The sequence below is a fragment of the Nicotiana tabacum genome, chromosome 15 (assembly GCF_000715075.1).
Source record: "Nicotiana tabacum cultivar K326 chromosome 15, ASM71507v2, whole genome shotgun sequence".
In the NCBI taxonomy this organism is placed as follows: domain Eukaryota; kingdom Viridiplantae; phylum Streptophyta; class Magnoliopsida; order Solanales; family Solanaceae; genus Nicotiana; species Nicotiana tabacum.
In genome coordinates this window covers 19205885-19231703 of record NC_134094.1, presented here as the reverse complement: position 1 = coordinate 19231703, position 25819 = coordinate 19205885, and the positions used below count along the sequence as shown (strand labels likewise).

At 37.1% G+C, this 25819-nt stretch overlaps 1 long non-coding RNA gene across 1 annotated transcript; it reads right to left on the bottom strand.

Moving 5' to 3' along the window:
* Window positions 1–16199: 16199 nt before the first annotated feature.
* LOC107782379 (uncharacterized) lies at window positions 16200–25149 on the bottom strand. Its single transcript, XR_001647226.2, has 2 exons — window positions 25008–25149; window positions 16200–16437 (listed from the first exon to the last, which is right to left on the bottom strand). It is a non-coding gene; the product is annotated as an uncharacterized LOC107782379 (long non-coding RNA).
* Window positions 25150–25819: the final 670 nt, after the last annotated feature.

The following is a 25819-nucleotide window of genomic DNA, read 5'->3' as shown; positions in this document are numbered from 1 at the left end:
ACTTCTCCGGGGTTAGGCTAGATACTTACTGGATAAGCGTTGATTTACGTACTCATGCTGCACTTCTGCACTAAATATGCAGGACCTGACATGTTCAATTGGTGGTCATCTTGGTGCGTAGGCACAACTGTTGAGGAGACTTTATGGTGAGCTACATTCCATGGTATGTACCACAGCCCATAGAATCTCTATCGTATTATTTACTTTATCCTGTCTTATTTATATTTCGAACAATTATTGTATTGGTATTGTACTCCTTAGTAAATGCTCATGCACTTGTGACACTGGGTTTTGGGATGATTCTAGAATTTGTTTATGGTTTGTTTAACCTCGATACACTTTTACAAGTATAATATTTAAATTGTATTAATCTACGACTTTAACGCATTTATGTCTCCACCTATCAAGATTCATGATTTCATAATTAATAAAATGAATAATTAAGTTGTTAGTTCACTGTTGGTTTGCCTAACGGCGACATTGGGTGCCATCACGTCCTATAGTGGGTTTTGGGTCGTGACAACTTGGTATCAGATCTCTAGGTTTATTTGGGTCTCACGAGTCTTGAGCAAGTCTAGTAGAGTCTTGCAGATCAGTAGAGAGACGTCTGTACTTATCTTCGAGAGGCTACATGGCATTTAGGAGCACTTCCCTTCTTGATTCCTCTTCGTGCGATTTGATTCCATTGAAGCTTATGCCTTCAAATCCTTCATACTCAATCTTATGCGACGTGGAGCGCTTGTTACAAATTGGGCATCGAAGAGTTGTAATGGTACTGTAGATGTGGTGCAGGATGTTTCTCCCTACATATTTGATTGGGCTATTGTTGTCGCCTCATGGAGGGATGTTCTTTCATTTCAGCGCAATGTTAGTGTTACCTACGGTTTCGCAGCTATGCGCAGTGCATTATGATGTTCATGAGTAGTTATCGCACGATGTTGGTGTAAATGGTAAGGTTCTTATTTATGTGCCGCGGCAATGAATGACTCGAAAGAAGGACTACTCGCTTCATGGTTTAGAGGTTCGGCATTTAATTCCAGCGGAGGAGAGGCATTTGGACTATAGATGTTCAGGCCTTGGTTGACGGAGTAGCGAGATCGGATATTTTTGAACTTGGTGGAAATTCTCATTTGTGACGTGGTGTAGTCGTCCTTGTTGGAATGCATTGAGTCTCCTCAGTGTTATGGTTTCCTTTGAATTTCCTTCGGGGTAGGGTAATTCGGTATGGGGCCTGAGGAGCGATTATTAGATATGACAGTGTAAGGTGGCTTCAGGGACGAATCAGTGTTTCTAGTGTTGATGGCTCGGAAAGATGATCTTTGAGGAGGCTTAGAGTTGGTAGCAATTTATCCGTTCGTGTGCTACAAAGACGAATTATGATTTGAGGTAGTATTTTTGGCAGCAAAGGAGGAGGAAAGACATGGTGGGAGGTGTATCGCGGTGATTGAATTGCTAGCAGGTCAAGTATGAATAGCAGAGGCCGAGGAGTTGCTTAAGGGGATAGTTTAACCGAAGTGAGAGTAGAAGAGTAGCGTATGGATTTTGTGGTAGGATAGCCACGTGCCTTGAGAAAGTTTAGAGCGATTTGGGACTCATGGTGGAAAGTGACTAGGTTTACGGATTCTATTTCGGATGGTGGCTACTGTACTGAGGAAGATTGAATATGGCAGTGAGGAGTTTGCTTGAAATGAAGAGCGGTGTGAAAACTTGATTATCATTTTTGGATGCAACGTGACTTAGAGTTTGGTGCGTATTGTCGGACTTTCAGTTGATGTCAATGGGGAATGAACAGACTTTTACAGCTGGTGGACGAGCATGGGCTCAGGAGGGTTTACTGATTTCGTGGTAGTTGTACCCAGTGCAACGTCATTGGGAGATGTCAGTTTGGGATTCCACATGTGGGCTATCTCCTGTGAGTAGGTTAGCTATTGCGTGATTCTTGATGAAGTTTCTACAAAGTGTTCTACTTAATACCAAGCAGGAGGTCTAATATGCGATTGTGGCTGATAATTCGAATGCTCATGAAAAGTTTAACAAGAGATTATAAGAAATTTGGCGGGTTAACGGTGCGAGATCATGGTGATTGAGAAAGAGGAATCTTTGTGGGTTCAAGATTTATGTTCTTGTAGCTTAAAGCTAAGTGGGGGAGCCCACCGTCTACAATTGGATCATGTGGTTGTCTGCTTGTGCGGTTTCTGGTTATCAGTTCATTAGTGGATTAATTATAACTAAGAAAAGCAAATATCAGGGGTAATTCGAGAAAAGAACTTGATGAATGTATGATATATTTCTCCTTATCGATTCATGTACAGGTTTTGGGAAGGCCTAGAATTTATGCTTCTTGTGGATGTGATGTACAATGAAAAGAATCCATCAGGTTGCTTCCTTGGGAGTGTTCATGTGTTAACAGAGCATTAAAGTTTGGTTATATTTGGGACCAGGTCATGGTGTGTAACTCTCAACAGTGGTTCTAATGGGTTCAAGAATGTAAGCGCTATGTCTAAGGATTTTTGGGTTTGTTATATGACTAAAGAACGGGATTTAACAGCAGAGTGTGAAGAATACTTGGGAAATATTCTATGTTACCATCATTGGGGGTGCAGTATTGGGGAAATGGGAGAAAACAACTTTGAATTCGCGAAAGGTCTTTCAGAATGGGTGTACCAGTTGGAGATGTCATTGTGCGCACGAGGAGGGTATGAGATGGTTCATGGGTATTGAGACGATGTGGTTTTGGGATTTGGGTTACTCGGGATGAGTGTTGGTTGAGTTTCGTTATGTTTTTGAATGGAGCTATTATTATTTCTAAGGCAAGTAAAAAGTAAATTGGAAGAAGTGGGGTCGGTTAGTAATCGTTTGAATCAGCATGATTGTGGCAATGATCAGTTCCTTTGACGTGTTAAGTTATATAGGTGATTTGTGGTTGTACCTGCGGGGTTGACAACCACCATAATTTGATTGATTTGGGATTTATTTAATTCAAATAGCCTTGTTATGTGTAAATGGTTCCTGAAAGAGTTATGGCGCTTTAAACCACGACTGGAGGTTTGTATTTTCTACGGTTATGGGAATTCAGTTGCGTGTTGTGATGGTTCTTCTTAAATGAGTTAACTGAAAGGTTTCTAGCCAATGAAGTGTTTATTCTACTAGTAGTTCAGGGGTTATGATGAATTTTTGTACTCTTAAGTAGCGGCATGATAGGTGCAGTGAGCGGCATGGTGATTGGAAGTTGAGGATCAAAGTCGCAGCTCGGTGTTGATAAGAATGTCACGAGCTCGGAGGGGTAGGGAAGAATTCAGATACTTAGAGTAAGATGGCATTATCTTAGTGTCGCCTGAGAATGGTATTCTATGGAAGAGGCGTTGTGTATTGATTTGCGGATCCTTGATTCGCTTTACAAAATTTGTACGGTTGGAGGTATGGATGTACAAGCCTTGCTACCTGGTGCGGAAGGTCGTGGGAGTATAACCCATGGGAAGATCGTATGTTCGTGACATGTTAGTCACTTGATTGTTAAGGATTGAAACCAAGTATGGAGATTCTGGTACTATTGCTAATGTGAGAGTTTATTCCTGAAAGGTGCTCTATTCATTTGGTTGTGGACTGTGGGAGTTTGTTCCAGATTGGACGGCTGCTCGTGTGTGTCATGAATAGGGCCATTGTGGATCCTTGAAAGGTTGTTGGCCTAGTATGGTATGATCAGAATCAGTTTGAGGGCCGTTTGTGGGTCTAATGTGAATATGTGCTCTACGTCAGGTCGGATGTGTTCATTCGGCATGGCATTACTTATAGAGGAGTCTTCGGGCGTTGGATGTTATTCTCGTCGTCAGCTATTCCATGTAATACTGTATTGTGCCAGGTGGCTTGTGAGACGGCTTGATTATTCGCACATGTTTTGGGATCCCGTGTAGCTTATGGTGTTATATGAGCAAGATGGCTCTCGAGATGCAGGTCATTTATTGCACCTTGGTCATGGTTGGGTTTTGTAGTGTATGGCACTATCCGTCTCCCTAGGGGTCGTATTATGCACTTGGCGTGCTTGGGGTCGATATTCAAGCATTTCGTAACTATAAGCGTTATGACTCGATGGGTGTTTCTTTATAGATTGTTATGTGTGGATCGGGTGGCACGCCGCCACGGGTGCATTATTTAGATCGGGTGGCATGCCGCCACAGGGATGTTGTGTGGATCATGTTGCATGCCGCAACAGTGCCATGTTTGGATCAGGTTATATGCCGCAATAGTGCCATGTTTGGATCAGGTTGTATGCCGCAGTAGTGCCATGTTTGAACCAGGTTGCACGCCGCAACAATGTCATGTTTGGATCGGGTTGCACGCCGCAACAATGAGGTGTTAAGTACATTTTCTTATTTTTATTTTGAGTACCTTGTTTCCCCTCTCTAAGATAAAGCCATAATATCGTTTTAGCCATTTTATTAGTTACGCGGGCTGGATGATGCTTTGCCAAAGTTCGTTCTTCCCTATGGGTCATATTCGAGTTGTAGCTTGTTAGCTCTTTGACGGGGCTGTATGATATTTTAGACGGTGTTTGAGGTGGCTTATTGCCCGAGAATCTTGTACTGGGTGAGACGAGGTTATTGGACCTGAGATCAACGCGATCAAATTTATGTAGGGTTTATTAAAGAGAAAATATCGTTATTCAGTTCAAAATAAGGTAATGGTTCTTGTCAGGCGAAGGGACTCCATGATTTATTGATTTGGTTAGGTGGTTATGAGTTTCTACACATCGCTTTCGTCATGGCAATATTGCGAGAGTTGGAACAAGGCTTATATGTATTATGAGGTGTATTACGGGCATCAGATTCGTGAAATTGCAGCTATTGTGGTCGGAGGATGTTATTATGGGCAAAAGACTTATGTGGTGCATCGTGTGATTTCAATATAGGTGCATGGTCATGTTTTGGTACAGTGTGTAGTGATTGATGCGGTGTTCGTATGTTAAAAATCGGGTCTCGTGGAGAATTCAGGATGTTGGAATTTGGTTCTAAGGCTTGTTAGCTAAGATTATAGGGAGGATCTTCAGTCTGGCTCGAGCTAATATTCTCACATGGGTTGTGGTGGCACTGGTAGGTGCATGAGGTGTTAAACAATGATTTTGGACAATTCCAAAATGGTTCTTGGCACGTTCGGGGACGAACGTATGTTTAAGTGGGGGAGAATGTAACGACCCAACTGGTCATTTTGAGCTCTAGCACGTCGTTCGGCGGTTTGAGGCCGTGAGTATCTTCACTTCATGTTTTATGACTTGTACGTGTTGTCGGAATTGAATTTCAGGAAGTTCAGAGTTGTTTCGGAACGAAAATTATAAATTCAAAAGCTTTAAGTTAGAAGAGTTGACTAAGGTTTGACTTTTGAGTAAACAACCTCGGAATCGGGATTTGAAGGTTCCAATAGTTTCGTATGATGATTTCAGACTTGGACGTATATTCAGGTTGAGTATCGGGTGGTCTGGGAGCATTTCAGCGCTTATTATGGAAATTTGGCATTTTTAAAGTTTAGGAATTTCTTATGTTTGATTTGAAGTGGACTTTGCTGTTACTGATGTCCGTTTCAGGTTCCGAGCCTTGGACTAGGTTCATATCATGATTTATAACTTGTACGTAAAGTTTGGCTTTATTCCGAAATGTTTAAGTATGAATCGGATGCGTTCGTCGAAGTTTGAATGTTTGAAAGTTGAAAGAAGGTTTCAATCATCGATTCGCAGTTTTGATCTTGTTTGGTGCGATTTGAGGCCTCGAGCAGGTCCGTGTTATGTTTTGGGACTTGTTGGTGTGATTAGACGGGGTCCCGAGGGCCTCGGGTGTGTTTCGGGATGGTTTCGAGTCATTTCTCCTTGTTTTGGTGTTGTTCTTACTGGTTCTGATTTTGTTCTTCGCGAACACGAAGGGAGTCACACATTCTCGAAGAAGGAAAATTGGTGGCTGCCTTTTTATGCTTCGCGAATACGAAGGAGAGCTGGGGGTCAGGGGGACTTTACCCTACGCGAACGCGATAAGGTAGTCGCGAATGCGGTGAGTTGCTGGGCTTGCAGTGTTCCTTTCGCGAACGCGGGAGGACAACCACGAACGCGAAGGAGGAGTTCCAGGCAGTGGCAAGTAGGCCATCACAAACGCGTGGGATTGGACATGAACGCGATGCTATGGACTGTCAGGCCTTCACGAACGCGATCATGGGCACGTGAACGCGATGAAAGACCGGCCTGGGCAGAATTGTTTTAAATCAGGATTTTTGCTCATTTCACTCATTCTTCTCTTGCTTGGGCGATTTTGGGGCGATTTGGAGGAGCCATTTTCATCATCAATCTTGAGGTAAGAGATTCCTACATATTATGAGTTAATTACAGGGATTATAAATGGATTTAAACATGAAAATTGTGGGAAATTGTGGGATTTGGAGGAAAACCTAGAATTTAGTATTTTTGGATTTTGACCACGAAATTGGACATGGAATTAGGAATAAACTATATATTCGAGTTCATGGCGCTATGAGTAGTGATTATCTTCAAGCATTTTCAAAATCTGGATACGTGAGCCCGAGGGATAACTTTGTTGACTTTTCGAGCGGAGTTGAGAATTATTATAAATTGTTAAATTATACGTATTGGAGTATATTTTGATTGATTTGCACCTTGTTTGACTAGTTTTGGATCGATGGGAATTGGTTTGAGGTGTTAGAGAGGCGTTGAAGCCAGTTATGGAAATTCGGAGCGAGGTAAGTCTCCTGTCTAACCTTGTGAGAAGGAAACTACCCTCTAGCTGATGTAATTATTATGTGCTAGTTGTGGGTACTACGTACGCACAAGGTGATGAGAGTCCGTATGTAGATGAAGCATGTTTATGTCCGGGTAGACTTAGGACTTTATCATGTAATATTTGAATTGTTTGGACTCATTTTGCTAGCTTAATTAATTGAAATTAACCGAAATTTGATTTAGAAACATATTTATATTAGGCCGAGCTTTATCACCTTGAGTTGTTGCGAAGATATTTGATAAACGTAAATGGGTGTATTCACTACTATGCACCTGTATCTATGTTGTACATGTGATTCGTAATTCGATAAGTTTCTTCCTTTCTTGTGAAGCGGGCCGAACACCTCGGCAGTATAATAGATACATCTATAGTTCGTGTCGCTCGATCCTCAGCAGTGTACACATTATTCTAGATAGGGTCGTACGACCTCGACATAATCGTGCATTATATCGCTAGCCGTCCGAATATTCACGAGATTATCCTTCCACTGATGCTTGTTATTTTATATGGTATTCCGTATCCATTTGTTACTGGCACTTGATACTCTGAGCTATTGTTATAGAATACGAGACTGAGAAATTTATGTCGTTAAAAGAAATTTTTGGAAGGTTATTAACTTACAGTTTTACCCTATTATTGTTGTTGTGCTTCATATTTGCTTATGATTTATCATATTGCTTTATTTGACCTCTAGTAAATGTCGATGTCGACCCCTCATCACTACTTCTCCGGGGTTAGGCTAGATACTTACTGGGTACGGGTTGATATACGTACTCATGCTGCACTTCTGCACTAAATGTGCAGGATCTGACATGTTCAATTGGTGGTTATCTTGGCGCGTAGGCGCAACTGTTGAGGAGACTTTATGGTGAGCAGCATTCCATGGTACATACCGCAACCCACAAAGTCTACATCGTACTATTTACTTTATCCCGTCTTATTTATATTTCAGACAATTATTGTATTAGTATTGTACTCCTTAGTAAATGCTCATGCACTTGTGACACCGGATTTTGGGATGATTCTAGAATTTGTTAATCGTTTGTTTAACCTCGATACACTTTTACTAGTATAATATTTAAATTGTATTAATCTATAACTTTAACGTATTTATGTCTCCACCTATCAAGATTTATGATTTTATAAATAATAAAATGAATAACTAAATTGTTAGTTCACTGCTGGCTTGCCTAACGGCAACGTTGAATGTCATCAAGTCCTATAGTGGGTTTTGGATAGTGACACTTACATGTGGCGGCTCCCTTTGATCCTCATTCATTGCATAACCCTCATTTCACCATTACTCTCACTAAATTCGATGTTACTCATGATAACTATGTATTATTTATGAACTCTTACTTCTTTTCATAATGAATCTTGTAATTTGCTTTTTATTTTATTTAAGTAGATTAACAATTTTGTTATCTTTTTATAGAATTTGCCAACACATGTTTATCAGTATCTTCCGGATGTAGAGTTGCCCGATACTATATTATGTGAAGGTCATGCTTATCACATAACTATGAAAATGGGGACAAATAAGAGGTTGAACAAAGGATGGAAAGATTTTATTGATTACAACAATCTTGTAGAGGGTGATCGTCTTGCGTTTGAAAGAATTCAAGATTATGAGGTAGAGACCCTTAATCCACAAGGGCGAAGGCACATCACAGAATCCGGTTGAGATTGATTAGGGAATTATGTAGTTTTCCTTACTTTTATTTATCTTTCGTCATTAGAGATTGCCGGTATTGGTAATCTCCTTTTCTTTTTCTTTTAGTCTCTTCTATGTCTATGTACTTCCCAAGCTAAAATACTTGTCACGACCCAAAATTTAGCCCGTCGTGATGGCGCCTAACATGGTATTAGGCAAGCCGACACCTCAAAATATTTTCAACACTTTTAAATAAAAAATGAACCGGACAGAAGATCAAAACTTAATACGGAAGTTCTCAAAACCAGGGTGTCGCTGAGTACATGAGCGTCTATACAACACAAGTATAAAATATTGTCTATGAAAAATTAAAACTAAATATATAAAGCTAAAAGATAAGGAAGCAGGGTCAAGGTCTGCAGACACCGGGAAGCTACCTTGAAATCTCAGAATGACTAAGTTGCTAAGATAATCAGCACCCACCGTGTCCGAAAATACCTGGATCTGCACACGAAGTGAAGGGTGTAGCGTAAGTACAACCGACTCAGAAAGTAACAAAACTAACTATTGTATTGAAAGTAGTGACGAGCTTCACGACTACATTTTGATTACAGAATTACAGTACAGAATAAGTAGGCATGCTTTCAAGTTCGACAATTCAAGCTAAAATAGTTAAATCATGTCAAGTTCAATTGAAATAGGATATTGCACATCTCAGCAACAACATGCCAGTTATATATGCTAACTGATGTACAAACAATAATGTAATCATGTGCATACTCCCAGAGTATCAGTCACTCAGGCCTCACAGTCACTCCATCCTCACAACCACTCAATCCTCCCAATCGCTCGACACTCGCGCTCGTCACTCGCACTCCCACTCAATAGGTACTTGCGCTTACTATGGATGTGCAGACTCCGGAGGGGCAATTTCAGCCCAAGCGCTAATATAAGCCAATCATGGCATGAATTAATAAACATGTTGTGGCGTGCAACCCGATCCCATAACTATCCTCACAATCAAGCCCTCGGCCTCATTCAGTCATCAATCTCTCTAGTCTCTTGGGCTCACAAGATTTATGATAATCATGCCAAACAATGATGATATAATGTATGAATAAAGGATAACAAAGACAGATATAATATGCAAGTAAAAGTTGTGACTGAGTACAAAATAGTAATTTAGCAAATAATTCAACATGTATCACAACCTCTGTTGGTTCCTACGGTACCAACACATAGCCTAAGTATGATTTCTAACATGACTCGCAGCTCAATTTCTCTAACACGTAGTAAAAATACGGGTAACAACACAATTATTCAACTACAGTCACACATCTCTATAACAACATCCCTATATAACATCCATTCACTATAAAAGTCAAGTTTTTCTTAGAACCGATTTTTAAGTTTGTAAAATTACCCCTCTATAACAGCCATATGGTATCATTAAGATTACTAATGATAAATTTTAAAATATGCACACAATCTTTTCCATTAAACAAAGTTTCTATCTTGCATAAGATATACGTAAGATTTAAAGATTTGTACATGATATCTTTTCCAATGGATAAATTTTAAAAAATATTTAGATAGAAAATTTAATTGCTAAGGTCTTAAATTGTCTTCAAGGAAAAGCTATTGGATACCCTTTTGCTGAAAATTTGGATACGAATCTTCGCCAATTCAAGTGTTATATCGCTAGTAAGAGAAATAAATCTACAAAACAAGCTATAATTATAAATTCTTTCATTAATCTTGAAAGAATTTATTTTTCTAGGTAGTTTTAAAATGTCTGCCTTAATGTTTAAATCTTTATACGTTTAGTTATGAATTTATTAATAATGTATTAGTTTTCTTCAATATTTAACTAGTGAAATATGCATATCTTTTATGATTTTAAATTTAATAATATATTTATCTTTTATATGTAACATTAAAAAAGAAAAAATAATTGATTTTTGGATAAATTTTATCTATAATAGCCAAAACATATTTACACGTCAATTGTTGTTATAGGTGTCTAACATCCATTCACTATAAAGGTCAAAACATATCGGAACAAACGAGGTTGTTATGGAGAGGGTTGACTGTATACAGTTCCACGAAAATAATTATGTCAAAATTTCTATGGTGCACGCCCACACACCCGTCACCTAGCATGTGCATCACCTCAACTCCAATCACATAATACGTAATTTGGGGTTTCATACCCTCAGAACCAAGTTTAGAAGTGTTACTTATCTCAAACCGTGCAAATCCCTACTCCAACAAGCCTTTGCCTCGCGAATCGGCCTCTGAATGCCTCGAATCTAGCCACAAACAATTCGATACAATCAACACGAGCTAAAGGAATCAATTCCATATGAAATTAATACGTTCTTAATCAAAATCAAACAACCAACTCAAAAGCCACCCCCATGACCACGTCTCTGAATCCAATAAAAGTCACAAAATCCCGAAACCCATTCAATCACGAGTCTAACCATACAAACAACAACAACAACAACAATAACAACCCAGTAAAATTTCATTAATGGGATCTGGGGAGGGTAGTGTGTACGTAGACCTTACCCTTACCCCGAAGGAGTAGAGAGGCTGTTTCCGAAAGACTCTCGGCTCAAAAAAACAAAAAGACAAAAGGATAAAAAAGAGACAATATTAGTATCACAACAGCAATCATAGGAAAAATAGGAACACCATGAAATCCAGAAGAAAGATGCAAAGCAAAAGGAGATAATATTAGTATCACCACAACAACCATAAGAAAAATAAGAACACCATAAAATCTAGAAGAAAGATGAAAAGCAAAAGCGATAGCTAGTAAATAGGACCTGCACTGAAAAGCGAAAGAGTCTAACCATACCAAATTTATCAAAATCCTACATCAAATCGTTACTCAAATTAAACTCTCCAAATCCCTAGCCTCAAACTCCCAAATTTCACCTCAAAAACACACAAACTAGGTGGGTAATTCAATGGGAAAACATAATTATAGAATAAAAATAAGCACACGTGACTTACCTCAAGAATCCCTTCGAAATCCTTCTCAAAAATCGCCCAAAATCCGAGTTTGCAAAGTCAAGAAATGATAAAACCCTCGGAACCCAACGTTTATATTTTGTCCAGGCTTTTTCGCACTTGCGACAACTTACCCGCACCTGCGGCTTCGCGGAAGCGACAACTCTCCCGCTTCTGCAGTAATTCACTGGGGACAGACCTTCGTACCTGCGGAACATTCTCCGCTTCTGCGCAAATGCATGTGTGACTTACTTTCCGCTCCTGCGCTGCCCCGTCGCTTCTGCGCTCAACCTCACCACATCTGCGACCACACAGGTGCGGACAATTCTTTGCACTTGCGACCACTGCACTCCTCTCTCTTGGCCGCACCTGCGCTCCACTGCTCACACTTGCGAGCTCGCACCTGCGATCACGCTCCGTAGGTGCGATTGCACAAGAAGACTCCCAGCTTCAGCAACCCTCTAACTCCAAACCTTGATCCGTTAACCACTCAAACTCCACCTGAGGCCCCAGAAACCTCAACCAAATATACCAACAAGTCCTAAAATATGATACGAACTTAGTTGAGCCTTCAAATCAAATCAAACAATGCTAAAACCACGAATCGCGCATCGATTCAAGCATAATGAACTTTTGAACTTCTAACTTCTACATTCGATGCCGAAATGGCGAAACCTATCAAATCACGTCCGATTGACCCCAAATTTTGCATACAAGACACAAACGATACAACAGACCTACTCCAACTCCTGGAACCCCAATCCGAGCCCGGTAACCACAAAGTTAACTCTCGGTCGAACTTCTAAATTTTCAACTTTCACCATTTCAAGCCTAATTCAACTACAAACCTCCTAATCAAAAATCCGGACACACTCCTAAGTCCAAAATCACCCAACGGAACTAACGGAACCATCAAAACTCCATTCCGGAACCATTTACATACAAGTCAACATCCGATCAACCATTTCAACTTAAGCTTCCAACCTTGAGACTAAGTGTCTCAGCTCATTCCAAAACCTTTCCGGACCTGAACCAATTGCTCCGGAAAGTCACATAACAACAATTAAGCAGGGAATAAGCAGTAAATGAAAAAAACGGTGCTACAACTCTCAAACGACCGGTCGGATCATTACAAATATTATCTTGTTTTCATCACTTTTTTTCTATGCAAAAGTGTGCTTTGTTATTTTTAATCCATTTTGTTGTATAAAATATAATTGTTAACATAACCATCAATTCCAATTAAGAACACAAACCACTCACATACATCGTAACATTAATGACAAATGTTATGTCCAAAGCATAAAACATCACTTCAATTTAATATACACCATTATCAACCGAGTCATATTCCCCCTATATTAACACATCACACCACTCAACATCCCCTCATATTCTCAAGACAGTTTCTTTTCTAAAATTTATTATTTCTCCTAAAGCAAAGAAAATACCTCCAAGAAGAGAAAACCCTCCCTCGTTGAATCAGATTGCTCAAGAACTACACACTTAACGTTTGATGCTCGATGAGGCCTTTATGGAACCTTCAACAAAATATTTCTTCAAATGAGGACGATAAACATCCTTTCACCATCGTCTCAAAATGTACTTTTCTAGAACCTGTTGAATCTCTATGTGGCACCTTACTTTCATTATGTGACAACAAATAATGCACGGTGACTCAAAGGACATGCAATTGCAATTAAGTTATGTACGTTGTGGTCTATTGTCACGATCCAAAATTCATAATAGGTCGCGATGACACTTAACGCCGCTGTTAGGCAAGCCTACAATTGAAACTACTATTTATTTATCCCTTTTTAGCATTTAAAACAAAAGTTTTCCTTTTAAAAGAACAAAACAATTAAGATTTCATGCAACCGTAACTGCTCTTTTCTTAACAAAATACCAGCATAATAAGTACATCCACTATAGTGATAGAAAGGATAAGTACAACAGTACATAAATGTTAAAAATTTCCAAAATCCGGCGTCACAAGTACATGAGCAATTTAGAGAATATAAAAAACTAACACAACAATTGTCTGAAAGTAATAGATAGAAATAATAAACAAGGCAGAGGGAAACTCTGGTGATGTAGATCGTAGCAAGGCAAGCAGTTCACCACTAAGTCTCCGTAGATGATCGGCTGCGCGCCCGTGTGACCACTGGTAGTACCTGTCTCAATACCTGCACATTCAGTGCAGAAGTGTAGCGTGAGTACGGAAAATAACGCGTACCCAATAAGTATCTAGTATACCCTCGAAGAAGTAGTGACGAATGGTCGACTTGACACTTACTGTGGGACAAGGACTTTTATGGGACAAGATTTCTTCCTTTATTAAACTAGTTAAAAGGAATCAATATTCAAAAAAATTAGGAACTTACACTTTTTTCTTTAATTTTTACTTTATATTTCAAAAATATTGTTTGATAATGTTTATGTAATTTTCTAAAATTATTTAATCATTGACAGGGGATTGCGCCTAAGTTTGTGCATGTATGTGTTTGTGTGTATGTGCATGTAATCTATATGTACATATAAAGTTCCTTTTGACAGTATAAACTTAATAATAAGAATATATCAAAACGAATTAAATTAACACAGAAGAGCGAGATTAACGGAATTTTATACACTTGATCGAATGACCTTGATATTGGACTAAAACGATCCAAACACATTCTTAACATGGTGTGATATTATCCGTTTTGCGCTAAGCTCGTATGGTTTTAATCGAAATGTCTCGCACCATTAAGAGTATCCAACTCCTTATAAGTAAATTATTTTCCTTTTTACTTTTCATGTGGGGCTTTGTACACACACTCATCAATCTCCTCATTGAACTAAGTTTCACATGACCCATCAATCTTATGGGCTAATTTGGAGATTAATTGTGTGTCACGTGAGTATTTACGGTCACTGCCAAAGCCCAAAGATTGTGCATGCGTCGTCAAAGCTACGGGTAAAAGTTATAAACCCTGTAGATGGGCAAAGGTATTGAGCCGAGCCACCACACTACACTCCACCATCTCAATAGTTCCGCCAACCATTGGCTTTGATACCAGTTGTTGGGCTAAAACGGCCTAAATATACTATTAGCATGGTATAATTTTGTCCGCTTTAGGTCAAACCCGCACGTTTTTTCCCAAAAGGCCTCACACCCATTAAGAGTATCAAATTCCTTATAAGTAGATTATTTTTCATTCTACTTCCATATGGAGCTTTGTTCACACACACCTAACATTTTGACGAAGTCAATAAAATGAATTTCTAAATCAATTAAGAACATCTAGCAATGAGATCGTGATCGAAAATAGAGAATTACTCACTGAATATCCATTTAGCTCAAAAACGAAATTTAATGCATATTCTATAAACGAAATTAATAGTCAAATTGAACGAAACATGAACCAATTAAATAAGCAATGCTGAATGACTTCGATTAATGTGCTATCAAATCTTATCTTATTCACATATACTGTATATGCTTAATATATAGTCGGATAAACTCATCGAGATATGTCATCAAAAAAGAAATCGCTTGTGTTACCATACACAATATGAGATTTTAAAACTCAGAAATTATTAGTTTTGAATTCAAATCATCAAATTTTGAAATAAAAAAGTTTAATGCTACGTAGAATCGAAAAACTTATACTCCAAAAAACTTTGATCTATAAATTCCCATAGTTAAACATACTAATTGATTATTAAACTTAAAACTATTGACGGTAAAGGAACTAACCAAATCGTGTCAATAGCGTTATTTATACCTCAATTTTAATTTAAGTTACGAAAGAACATGACGTAGTTCAATCCAAAAAAGAAGAAATGATGATAGGATGGGGAAGGAAGGTTTTTAGGTTGTTACTTAATTCGCAAAAAAGCTTATTTGTATTTTTCGGTTAAAATTCATAAAAGGTGAAAATTATCTACGCCCCAACTTTATTTAATAATTAAATTCCCCTCCAAACTTTAAACAATAGACATTTTCTTCCCACATCTCAATCGACCTTTTTTAAATACTTATTTTACTCTCTAGAATATCAACATTTGTCTCTTTTTTCTTTTTTTTTTTTACATCTTTAATATCATGCCTTTTTTTAATCTAAGTTACGGACTTATCTATAAACAAATAAATATTATATCCAAAACGAAAATGAGTATTAGTTCAATCATGATTTTCTCATGTGATTCAATCAAGTGAAACAATCCCAGTTCTTAACCAACTGGGAAATAGGCTAAATTGTTTTACATTGCATAGCCGTCCATCCGTAAAATATACATATATTATACTTAATTAGTATATACTCCATCCGTTTCAATTTATGTGAAACCCATTTGACTGGGCACAGAATTTAAAAAAAGAAAGAAGACTTTTAAACATGTGTAAAATGACGCACATATATTTTGTATGGCTATAAATCATTGCATAAAGGCAAATTGTTTCCAAATAGGGAAAGATGTCATTCTCTTTGGCACGGACTAAAAAAGAAATATGTTCACATAAATTGAAACGGAGGGAGTAATATATGTATATTGACTAGGGGCTATAATTATATTTGGGAAATAGGCTAAATTGTTTTACACTGTATAGCCGTCCATCCGTAAAATATACATATATTATACATAATTAATATATAATATATGTATATTGACTAGGGGCTATAATTATATTTGGTCGAGCGGCCAAATGTGGTAAAAACCCTTTCCTTTATGCAGGGTTACAGGGGTTATCAAGAAAGAGAGAGAAATAAGACTCCATCAGTTTAATATTTTATTTGTATTCTGCTTGATCTATTCACAAACAAGATCCACTCTTTATAATTCACAAAGTTTTTAACAGTCCTCACTCATTTTCAAGATTGAAGAACACAAGCAAGAAGCTCTCAAAAGCAATTGATATTATTGCCCTGAGTTGCTTGGAGGCTTTTCCTTTGGATGCTTAGAGCCATAGTGATCCACAAGTTGATTTTGATTTGCTAGCTGCGCCTGAATATTAAAAAAAAGAAAGTAGTTAAGACAAAACTGCCCAAAAATGAAGTTCTAAAACCAGAACTGTGATTTCTATAATACTTGTACACTGCAAACTGCAACAGACTTCATCAGTTAAACATAAGAACAAGACGCGATATCAACGTGCCTTGAGAAACGCTGCTGCAGTTTAGTTTCCAACCTCAGTAAGAGAGTAAGTAAAAATTTGATGATCATGTAACACAGAACTAGTAATACTAACAAAGTACTGTGTTAGTATAAACCCGTGTTGTCTAAACGGCGCATAAAAAATACGAACAACAATTTTTCTTCAAAACCTTTCTCAGTCTAGGTATAATGGAATTTTCAAGGTTGAACTTAATAAAACATGTAAAAAGGTAAATATTTGGTCAAGTTACCCTGGAGCTCCAATTTTCCAGAGTAACGTTTACCTTTGTAAGCTTCTTGAGCCACTGCTGAGATCAGGTTTTTCTAGTAATGTATATTAGACATGACTTAGCAGTGGGGTCTGGGGAAGGTAGTGTGTACGCAGCCTTCCTTGAAATTACTTGAAACTCAAATCTCTCTGTGGCTACTCCTCTCAAAGAGAACCAATCACTGTGAAGACACGTTAATCTTTTAAAGATAAACAGCTTGTAGGAAAGCAAGCCGAGTATGTTTGTTACTGGGTGATAGTAGTTAGATTCAACAGTTTCTTACCGACAGTGGTGGAGCCACCTTAGACTACGGATGTCACCCCTTCGCCAAAAAGTTATAGTGTAGCTAGGTCAAAATTTATTTTAATGTATATATACTATATGTTGAATCACCTTATAACTTCTTCAGGTTTACTTTTTTATATTCTAACACCTTTTGGCGAAGTTCTTGGCTCTGTCTAATCCAACTTCCTCTTAATATTAAAAGAGGCATCCTACCCTGATTAAAAAAAGATTCTACTTCCTAGCAGAAAAGAAAATCCAAGAGAGGAGGAAAACAATTTAAGATAAGGCATTAATCTGATCTCCTTGTTTCGTTGTTCTTCCGGTGAAAAAGTAGACTGTCTAAAATTTTGTAGCTCTCTGGAACTCACAGAAGACCAAGGCAAGTCCACTCTCAATTCAGCATAAGCTTGGGATCTTTCTTTCCTAAAGCATTTCCCTTGAAGCCAGGTCTTTCTTCTCTTCTTTAAAGCCTGGAGATGGACTTCTTTTTCCTGACTCGATTCACAGTTTAATCACACTAAGCCAGAGCGCAACCAGGGTGAGAAAGATAGGAGAGTAGGGACAGGGAACCAATATCACCAACTTAACTAGCAGTCTCGGATCTTTGAATAGACAGAGAGAGATGCTCTTCCTGCGGCCCAAGAGCGTATTCGTTCAAAGAGCTGGCAATGACTTTCTTCCCACCAAGGCCGCACCTCAGAAAAACATGATAACGGAAGGATGCACATTCCAACTTTTGAGTAGAATGCCAACTTAGCATATTCCAACTTTTGATAAGTTAGCATATTCCAACTTGCCACAATTAATTTTTCTGATGAATACGAAATGGTATGAAACAAGATCAATTAGAACACGTAAATACCCAGGTATACATTAGCTAAGACTACATTTTCTTTTGTGGCACATCTCAGTCAAAAGTTACTAATCTCAAAGTATATCTTTTTTTATAAGCGTGGAGTCCAAGACAGCTTGAGTGCACCTCTAATTCCATGGGATACATGTCACCTCCCACCAGCAATAGGTACCAGGTAATTCTGTCCACCAAGACTTGAACAAATGAGAAGAAATCACCTAGTGTTTTTGCCTCCGGTGGGATTTGAACCTGAGACCTCATGGTTCTCAACCTACTTCATTGAGCACCCTTGAGTGCTCTCAAAGTATGTTTTATAGGTTATAGTTTATTTCGTTTCATCTCAAGCAAGATTTATGGATATTAATTTCAATTCATCAGCCACCACTAGGCACAATTCTAGTGGTTTCATTTGTTTTGTTGATGACATTTTATTTTTGGTCAAGTATATGTTGAGGTAAGCACCCTCCACTTTCAACCAATAGGTTGTGAGTTCGAGTCACCCCAAAAGCAAGGTGGGGAGTTCTTGGAGGGAAGGATGCCGAGGGTCATTTGGAAACAGCCTCTCTACCCCAGGGTAGGGGTAAGGTCTGCGTACACACAACCCTCCCCATATCCCACTAGTGGGATTATACTGGGTTGTTGTTGTTGTTGTTGTTGTTGTTGTATATGTTGATGACTTATCAATGACTAAGTGGAAAATCCGAAAGATACATTAAAACCTAAAACATAGAATGACAAAAATACTCGCAACATCATAAATACGAACACATACTCCTGATGCTTCTGAGAGAACACATGAACCTAAATTCAGCTACCCCTCACATTTGTAATATTCTTCCAAGTTTCTAGATGATATCTGCATTAACTTTAACATGTGATTCCTAAAACTACAGACAAGATGAAAGACAAACAACGTCAACTTGACAACACCACGCCAAGCTAGTAACAAAACACTGCAAAAGGCAAAACATGAAACATCTTTAGATAATTATGCATAACAAAAGCAAACTCGGGTGTCCCCAAGGGATGGTTGAATGATTGGGGCTTAGCGGAAAACCCTACAAATACCATGTTTGAATCCCACTACAACACTCACCTCAATTCCATCTATCCCAACCTTGGTGGGCAGTTTACCTGGCACTTGTGCTAAGTAACAGGTTGGTTCGAACACCACCATTATTGTCTCAAAAACAACATGGGTATGGTCCTAGTTGTCTACACAATCTTAAGAAAATACCAACTTATAATGGGGAGGCCTTCCATCCTTAGCTGAAGAAACTTTAGAAGGACCTTGATTTCCTCTACCATTTTTAATTACAGGTACTAATTAATGACATGACAGAAGAAGAGAAGAACAAGGACAAAACACTCTTAGCAGTCTGTATTAAACAAACTACATATTAAAACAAGCTCAGGCACATATAGAATGTTGCTTCGAGACTTATTATTCTCCACCTAATTATAGAAATCAGACAAAGAAGAACTATGCGCAACATGTCCCCAAATGGATTGTCGTAAATTACTGATGTTATAGCTCATTGAATTTACCAGGACCTACCTCGATACAAAGTAGTAACTACTGGAACATAAATTATCGTTTATTGAATCCAACAGGCCCTAGGTCGTAAATTACGGTCATATTACCTGTAGTAATAAGCAACCACATCAATTCGTAAATTACTGTTGTTATAGCTCATTGAATTTATCAGGACCTAGGTCATAATTTATCAACAAAATAATATTCTTTTTTGTAGAGAATAAGTTGAAGAACAAAATTTTCTTCTTCTCTCAACTCTCTTTACCCTCCACTTCCAACCAGGAGGTTGTGAGTTCGAGTCACCCCAAGAGCAAGGTGGGGAGTTCTTGGAGAGAGGGAGTAGAGGGTCTATCGGAAACAACCTCTCTACCCCAGGGTAGGGGTAAGGTCTGCGTACACACTACCCTCCCCAGACCCCACTAGTGGGATTATACTGGGTTGTTGTTCTCAACTCTCTTTTTTCACGGCACCAACCTCACTTTTTTCATACATACTACAACACTTTTCCCATACTCAACGCAAGGAAAAAAACATAACTATTTATAAGTGTAATCTCTTTCATGAAACAAATCATAAGGTAGTGGAATAATAAAATAGTAGAACATGGACATGTAGTTACAAAATATAAGCTTTAGTGGTAGATCATGGCATTAGTGGTTTCATGAGTTACACCAAGGATAATGACCATTTTCTTGCAAATTTATAGCCACTATCTCACAAGAAATAATGCACGTTAATATTAAAAGGCACATAACACCAACAATTGTAACTCGAAGTAGTCTCAATTTTGGAATTTTACTTGAACATATTTGATTGGTTGAAATTTTTACACTCTAATAAAGTGGTTAATGAAAAAATTTAGATTTTACCTTTCAAAAATAAATTTTACATTGAAAAAAATGATAATTTAATTATCTTTTTAATATTTAGGACTTTCAAAATCAACTAAAATTCTCTAATAAAATGTGAGATCGACTTTTTTATCCTTTGAACATAGAATTCAAACTGAGAACCCTATTTGTTACTATATAAATGAATAAAGTGAAAAGACACTACTTTATAGTAATGTAATAATTTAATAAGTTGTCATTGTGACAATCTGTCGCAGACACCGCTGAAGTGTAAGCAACTCTCTCTTGCCATAATTCCTTCTTGGGAAGGAAAATCTAGAAAAGTTTAACTATTCAAAACATGGAGTTAAAGAACAAGAAATAAGAGAAAGTGTGAAAATAAATTTGTGGAGTAATCAAAATTTATGGGACCCACTAGTTTTTCTTCTTTACAAAATACCCTCACTTGACTTTGTCAGACGTACAAGTCTAATGACTAAAACTATCTTTTGCGTATAACAAAGTCAAGTGAGAAAATTTTGTAAAGAAGAAAAACTAGTGGGCCCCATAATCTTTGATTGCTCCACAAATTTATTTTCACACTTATTGCTCCACAAATTTATTTTCACACTTTACAAAATACCCTCACTTGACTTTGTCAGACGTACAAGTCTAATGACTAAAACTATCTTTTGCGTATAACAAAGTCAAGTGAGAAAATTTTGTAAAGAAGAAAAACTAGTGGGCCCCATAATCTTTGATTGCTCCACAAATTTATTTTCACACTTTCTCTTGTTTCTTCTTCTATAACTCCATGTTTTGAATAGTTAAACTTTTCTAGCCTTTTCTTCCCAAGAAGGAATTATGGCAAAAGATAGTTGCTTACACTTCGGCGGTGCCAGTGACAGATTGTCACAATGACAACGCAGTGACAACTTATTAAATTATTATATTACTATAAAGTAATGTCTTTTCACTTCATTTTTATAGTAATAAATAAGTAGGGTTCTCAATTTGAATTCTATGTTCAAAGGATAAAAAATATTCTAAAAATATAAGAAATGCTAATGACAGAATCTCCTTTAAGCCAACAAAACATATTCTAAAAACATCTAAACTTAAAACAACATTTAGCTCTTTTCTTCTTTGAAAGCATCTTTTGTTCCTTCAAGACTTGTTATTCTCCATCTAGGTCTATACAAATCAGTCAAAGAAGAACTATGCTCAACAGTCAACACGTCCCCAAATGGATGGCTAAGTGGTTGAAGCATAAGAGTAATACCAGGAGATTCAGGTTCAAATCCTAGCAACAACTTACGTAGCTCCTAAGAGAATTTCGCTAACTTTAAACTCAACTTAATGTTTGAGTGGCTCTCCTATTTTGATGAGTTACACGTATATGTATGTTATGGGTTATGCAGATTAAGAAAATGAATTTTTAATATAATGAGGGGAGCTACCGGATCCATTTTTCATGACCAATAAGATTGGAGTTCTTATAACAGGTTGAGTAAATAGATGTCAATTTATAGGATGGAAGACCCAGAGTCTTAAATAGTACTTTTAAGTGATAATTAAGCTCATTATATATTCTGAAATAGGCAGCTGCAGTTAAGATTATTGGAGAGAAATTGGAATGATAAAATGGGTCAGAATCCATATGATTAGAATGATGCCTAGAGGGTGATTGGGAATAATTGCAAAAGGAGAACATCCAAGATTTTTTTGGCTTTGTCTAAGAGAACGTACAACATGCATGTATATTGTTGCCCCACTATCCATTACTTGGCTTTAAAAATTGTTACTTTATGTATTATATAAAAAGGATAAATAGGACAATTCCAAAAAATTCAAGGACGGCTCAAATGAGTCATTTTTAGTCCTTTAAAATTAAATTCCAAATTCCTTTTTTGGGTCATGTTGGAGAAACCCCGCAGTTATATGTTGTTCCAACTCTTTTGCAGTGTCGAAATGGGGGAAGATAACACAACTTCTATGAACAAAAAATCAGGAAATGAAAAAATCACTATTAGCTCTTCTTTGAGGTAACTCATATAATTTCTTTGTGAGTTTTACTACTATTGATATATTGATATATAAGTAGTTATATCTAATGTTTAAGATAAAATATTGAGTTTAGACGGTGATTCTGAGTAAAGAAAACACCATTGGATTAAAGTATTACACAAACCTATAAAACCTGAGATTTGAATCAAGAGGATGATGAATAGTGTTTTCAAAATTTAGAGATGAATTGTTTCAAAATAATGTACGCTCACTCGTCCCCTTGAACATACAAATACATAGTCAAATTCATTTCAATATACTTGAGATCATTCTTTAATTCAAAAGCCTTAAAGTGGAGTGAGTCTCAGCACGCTCAACCCTTCCAATACCTGAAACAATGTCGAATGTCTCCAACGACAATCAATCGACAAAAATTCTTGCTTACTTAAAATCAACTTAACTCATTTGGGTTCATCCCTTGGCTATAAGTCCTTTAAAACTCAACTTCTTCATTTTCGACACGAGTCACTCCATAAATCTATTTAATACTCCCTCCGTTTCAATTTATGTGAACCCATTTGACTGGGCACAGAGTTTAAGAAAAGAGAGAAGACTTTTAAACTCGTGGTGTAAAATGAGGCACATATATTTTGTGTGGCTATAAATCATTGCATAAAGGTAAATTGTTTCTAAATAGGGAAAGTGGTCATTCTTTTTGGCACGGACTAAAAAAGAAATAGGTTCACATAAATTGAAACGGAGGGAGTAGTATTTATCCATTCATTTGAGTCGTTAATATCATTAAACAACTCATATCTAAATTTTGGAAACACTATTCATCATCTTTTTATTCAAACTTTAACTTCGAAGACCCAAGTTTCATAAGTTTGTGTAATACTTCAATCTAATGGTATTTTCTACTCAAAATCATCTGTAAACTGAATCTTCATCTTAAACTTTACATATAATTATTCATATTTCAAATAATAATAAAAAACACAAAAAACATTATATACGCTACTTCAAAGAAGCAATAATGATGATTTTCCATTTGCTGATTTGGCAAAACCTTTGCTCGATTCAAGCTCTATTATATTCCCCCCCAAGCCACCATTTTGACATTGCAAAGAAAGAGTTGGAGCAGCACCTAACTACTGCATTTCTCTCCAACCAAGTGACCCAAAGGAGAGATTTGGGGTTCCAATTTTAAAGGACTAGAATGACCCCTTTCGACCGTCCTTGAATTCCCTAGAGTCCCACTTATCCTTCTCTATATAACACATAATGTAACAATTTCAAGTAAAGGATAGTGGGCCAGCAATATAAATATATATGCTTTTTGTACGTTTTTAGACAAAGACCAAGTAAGTTTGGAATTTTCTTCCTTTATGGACACTAAATAGAGCTCCTTTCCCAGCCATCACTTGTATAATCCTTCAGACTTTGACCAATAATTTATATATGCCCATTATAATTAGTATTTTGTAGGCTCATGGCTACCACATAAGAAAAATTGAGCATATGTTGTGTTCAAAATTCTTTGACCAAGGCAAAAGTTTAGTTTTTCTTTTGCACTCAAAGAGATCTTTTAAGACACCCTTAGGTCTAGCAGTCACGCCATTATGGGTCTTGTCCCATGAATTCAATATATGTCGAATTAATATTTAATCCCTTTTGAACCTCAATTTCTCCTTTGAACAAAGCTTCAGTACAGTGTTTGTATTTATCCTCGAGTCGTTGCATAAAGTGTCATTTATCACTACTATTTGACGTCTTAAGCACAAGTTTAAAAATTTACCTATAGCTACTTATTATCGTAGAGTTCCATTTCTCAATTGGTGAATCAATTGGTGTATCCATATACACATATATACACATAACATTAAAATAATAATCACCCCACCTTATGTGGGTTCCTACGCATCCTGGGAGTACCTTAAACTCATCATTAGGCACATAATTAACCCAAATAAATATTTAAAAGCTACAGAGCTTTACGGTGTGAGCCTATCTCTTTCATCCTTGGTGGACAAGTTTACCATACTCCCGTGTCTATCCATCAAGGCAATGACCGAGCTTGGATTCAATCGAACCCGCTTTGCCGAAAAATTACACCGTATAAAAACCAATTTTTTTTTGTAATACATAAAAACTATTAAGGAAGCAGCCTCTCTATCCTTACAAGGTAGGGGTAAGGTCTGCGTAGATGCTACCCTCCCCAAACCCCCACAGTGTGGGATAATACCCTTGACATAGGTTCATACATTAGGTCTTACGTTTTATACATTCTTTTTTGGAATTCCCTTACTAAATTCCTGGCATCGCTACTGCATCGAGGTGCACTCAAGCTGATTCGGAACACCATCGTTCTCCTTACGATAAAAAAAAAAAATACTCAACACCAATTTAACTATGGGATATGTAAATTCATCATGAATCCCTTCGCACACCCGCACCCCCAACCACAAAACAATTAAAGAAGAACATTTAAATTTAGGTCTATCACAGCCTGATTTAATCATTTTATTAAGAAGTAGGATTAACATATTAAATCTACTGATCTACATAAAAAAAATATCATGCCCAAAAAAGAATCTTAAAGGAAAATGAAAAAATAGAGGTAAAGATAGAAACTTTACTTTACAAATGGGGCATACGACTTTGAGACCAACGGCTCGGGCTTCAAGTTGAGACCCTTTTGATTTCTGATTCTTCTCCGCATTTTTTTTCTGTGCTTCGATCTTCTGCTTCCCCCTTGTCATCTCTCTCTCCGTCTGCTGTTGTGAGAATCGAGAGAAACGTATTTATTTTGAATTTATTTGTGGAGCATTTTTTAATATTATACTATTCTTTTTTAATAATATGGATTAAAAGAAATATTTTTAACATGCAATTGTTTTTTTTACTAAAAACGATTGTTCATACATGGATTTTTGACCGAGACAATAGGTATTAATAGTTTGGTGTGATTGGTTATTTTAAGAAATATATACTATAGTTATTGTATTATGTATATGATCGTCTCGATATTTCTTTAATGTCAATATATTTTGATTAATTTTGATATTTTTTAAAATCACGTAAAATCACATTGTTATTAGGATATCTTATCACATTGTTATTAGGATATCTTATTTGATAAGTAAAATAATAGCTACATATTTTAGTGTTTTAGATTGGTTTGTACCTAAAGAAAATCAAACAAACTAAGTTGAATTTTAATAAAATATTTAAGACGAATCAAATTATTTTAACTAATGAGTTTGGAATAACTAATATTTATAAAAAAAAAAGAAAGAAAAGAGAAACCAATTACTATTATTATTCTAACAAACCAGCAACTCGTGGTTTCACAGCTGTGTTGTGTACAAGCACAAGCGTCGGTCGCTCGTGTGGAGAGGTCAGACTCACACGTGCGAACCCACTTCCACTGTCATTGGCTCACACTGAT